We start from the raw sequence: 3,947 nt of genomic DNA on the forward strand, positions 1-3,947 counted from the left end.
CTTTTGGTTTAAAGGGCTATTGGCTTTTTTCTGCTTGCTCTTTCTTTTTTTTTTTGAATTCACTGCTTTTTCTTGCTTCAAGAATCATTTTTATGATTTTTCAGATCCTCAGTAACATGTCTCCTTTTTCATTATTCTTTCAAGAGCCAATAATTTTAACATTCATGAACAACAAATTCAAAAGACATATGCACTGTTCAAGCATACATTCAGAAGTCAAAAGTATTGCCACCACATCAAAATAATTAATCTGTTATAAAATTTGAAATTCATGCAATTCTTCTCTTTTTCAATTAAGAACATTTTTCATTTAAGAAAGGTGATGGATTCATAGGACATTCATAACTTTAAGGCATAGACACTAAGACACTAATGATCATGTAATAAAGACACAAACATAGATAAACATAAAGCATAATTTTTGAAAAACAGAAAAATAAGGAACAAGGAGATTAAAGAACGGGTCCACCTTAGTGATGGCGGCTCATTCTTCCTCTTGAAGATCTTATGGAGTGCTTGAGTTCCTCAAAGTCTCTTCCTGGCCTGTGTTGCTCCTCTCTCATGACTCTTTGGTCTTCTCTAATTTCATGGAAGAGGATGGAATGTTCTTGGTGCTCCACCCTTAGTTGTCCCATGTTGGAACTTAACTCTCCTAGGGAGGTGTTGATTTGCTCCCAATAATTTTGTGGAGGAAAATGCATCCCTTGAGGTATCTCAGGGATTTCATGATACGGAGTTTCCTCATGCTCATGTCCATGAGTGGGATCTCTTGTTTGCTCGATCCTTTTCTTAGTGGTATCCATGAGGACTTGGTCCAACCTTTGATCAAAGTTGACCCTTTTTGAGTTTGAAAGGGACCTTGGGGATCACCTTCTTCTTGGCCACAACTTCATAGAAGTGGTCTTGATGCACCCTTGAGATGAATCTCTCCATCTCCCATGACTCAGAGGTGGAAGCTTTTGCCTTCCCTTTTCTCTTTCTAAAGGTTTCTCCAGCCTTAGGTGCCATAAATGGTTATGGAAAAACAAAAAGTAACACTTTTACCACACCAAACTTAGAAGGTTTGCTCGTCCTCGAGAAAAAGATGAAAGAAGGGAGTAGAAGAAGAAGAAAATAGAGGAGATAGAGGGGGCTTTGTGGTTCGGCCAAGGGGGAGAAGTAGTGTTTAGGTTGTGTGAAAATGAAGGAGTGAAGAAGGATTTATATAGGGGTGGAGAGGGGGTAGGGTTCGGCCATTATGGGTGGGTTTGGGAGGGAAAGTGGTTTGAATTTGAATGGTGAGGTAGGTGGGGTTTTATGAAGGATGGATGTGAGTGGTGAAGAGAATGGTGGGATTTGATAGGTGAGGGGTTTTTGGGGAAGAGGTATTGAGGTGATTGGTGAATGGGTGAAGAAGAGAAAGAGTGGTGGGGTAGGTGGGGATCCTGTGGGGTCCATAGATCCTGAGGTGTCAAGGATAGCTCATCCCTGCACCAAGTGGCGTGTAAAACGCCCTTTCTGCCAATCCTGGCGTTAAACGCCGGGCTACGCCAGTCTGGCGTTAAACGCCAGTCTGGTGCCCCTTTCTGGCATTAGACACCCAGAATGGTACCAGACTGGGCGTTAAACGCCCATTTTTCTGTCTTCACTGGCGTTTAAACGCCAGCAAGTTTTCCTCCGGGGTGTACTGTTTTTCTTTCTGTTTTTGATTCTATTTTTGCTTTTTCAATTGATTTTGTGACTTCACATGATCATCAACCTACAGAAAATATAAAATAACAAAAGGAAAATATAACATTAGGTTGCCTCCCAACAAGCGCTTCTTTAATGTCAGTAGCTTGACAGTGGGCTCTCATGGAGCCTCACAGATACTCAGAGCAATGTTGGAACCTCCCAACACCAAACTTAGAGTTTGATTGTGGGGGTTCAACACCAAACTTAGAATTTGGTTGTGGCCTCCCAACACCAAACTTAGAGTTTGATTGTGGGGGCTCTGTTTGACTCTATTTTGAGAGAAGTTCTTCATGCTTCCTCTCCATGGTTACAGAGGGATATCCTTGAGCCTTAAACACAAGGGATTCTTCATTCACTTGAATGATCAATTCTCCTCTGTCAACATCAATCACAACCTTTGCTGTGGCTAGGAAGGGTCTGCCAAGGATGATGGATTCATCCATGCACTTCCCAGTCTCTAGGATTATAAAATCAACAGGGATGTAATGGTCTTCAATTTTTACCAGAACATCCTCTACAAGTCCATAAGCTTGTTTTCTTGAATTGTCTGCCATCTCTAGTGAGATTCTTGCAGTTTGTACCTCAAAGATCCCTAGCTTCTCCATTACAGAGAGAGGCATGAGGTTTATGCTTGACCCTATGTCACACAGAGCCTTTTTAAAGGTCATGGTGCCTATGGTACAAGGTATCGAGAACTTCCCAGGATCCTGTCTCTTTTGAGGTAATCTCTGCCTAGTCAAGTCATCCAGTTCTTTGGTGAGCAAAAGGGGTTCATCCACCCAAGTTTCATTACCAAATAACTTGTTATTTAGCTTCATGATTGCTCCAAGGTACTTAGCAACTTGCTCTTCAGTGACATCTTCGTCCTCTTCAGAGGAAGAATACTCATTAGAGCTCATGAATGCCAGAAGTAAATCCAATGGAATCTCTATGGTCTCGGTGTGAGCCTCAGATTCCCATGGTTCCTCATTAGGGAACTCATTGGAGGCCAGTGGACGTCCATTGAAGTCTTCCTCAGTGGCGATCACTGCCTCTTCCTCCTCTCCTAATTCAGCCATGTTGATTGCCTTACACTCTCCTTTTGGATTCTTTCTGTATTGCTTGGAAGAGTACTAGGAGGGAGTTCAGTAACTTTCTTACTCAGCTCACCCACTTGTGCCTCCAAGTTTCTAATGGAGGACCTTGTTTCAGTCATGAAACTTTGAGTGGTTTTGATTAGATCAGAGACCATGGTTGCTAAGTCAGAGTGGCTCTGCTTAGAATTCTCTGTCTGTTGTTGAGAAGATGATGGAAAAGGCTTGCCATTTCTAAACCTGTTTCTTCCACTATTATTGTTGTTGAAACCTTGTTGAGGTCTCTATTGATCCTTCCATGAGAGATTTGGATGATTTCTCCATGAAGGATTATAGGTGTTTCCATAGGGTTCTCCCATGTAATTCACCTCTTCCATTGATGGGTTCTCAGGATCATAAGCTTCTTCTTCAGATGAAGCGTCCTTAGTACTGCCTGGTACAGCTTGCATTCCAGACAAACTTTGAGAAATCATATTGACTTGCTGAGTCAATATTTTGTTCTGAGCCAATATGGCATTCAGAGTATCAATCTCAAGAACTCCTTTCTTCTGATTCGTCCCATTGTTCACAGGATTCCTTTCAGAAGTGTACATGAATTGGTTATTTGCAACCATTTCAATGAGTTCTTGAGCTTCTGCAGGCGTCTTCTTCAGATGAAGAGATCCTCCAGCAGAGCTGTCCAATGACATCTTGGACAGTTCAGACAGACCATCATAGAAGATACCTATGATGCTCCATTCAGAAAGCATGTCAGAAGGACACTTTCTGATCAATTGTTTGTATCTTTCCCAAGCTTCATAGAGGGATTCACCTTCCTTCTGTCTGAAGGTTTGGACTTCCACTCTAAGCTTACTCAATTTTTGAGGTGGAAAGAACTTTGCAAAGAAGGCATTGGCTAGCTTTTCCCAAGAGTTCAGGCTTTCTTTAGGTTGTGAGTCCAACCATATCCTAGCTCTGTCTCTTACAGCAAAAGGAAATAACATAAGTCTGTAGACCTCAGGGTCAACTCCATTGGTCTTGACAGTGTCACAGATTTGTAAGAATTCAGCTAAAAACTGATGAGGATCTTCCAATGGAAGTCCATGAAACTTGCAATTCTGTTGCAATAGAGAAACTAATTGAGGCTTAAGCTCAAAGTTGTTTGCTCCAATGGCAGGGATT

The 3,947-nt window shown here is 41.8% G+C and overlaps 1 non-coding gene across 1 annotated transcript; it reads left to right on the forward strand.

Moving 5' to 3' along the window:
• Nucleotides 1-3,529: 3,529 nt before the first annotated feature.
• Nucleotides 3,530-3,637, forward strand: LOC112713186 (small nucleolar RNA R71). The gene has a single exon (XR_003158160.1). It is a non-coding gene; the product is annotated as a small nucleolar RNA R71 (small nucleolar RNA).
• Nucleotides 3,638-3,947: the final 310 nt, after the last annotated feature.

The sequence above is a fragment of the Arachis hypogaea genome, chromosome 9, assembly GCF_003086295.3.
Source record: "Arachis hypogaea cultivar Tifrunner chromosome 9, arahy.Tifrunner.gnm2.J5K5, whole genome shotgun sequence".
Lineage (NCBI taxonomy): Eukaryota > Viridiplantae > Streptophyta > Magnoliopsida > Fabales > Fabaceae > Arachis > Arachis hypogaea.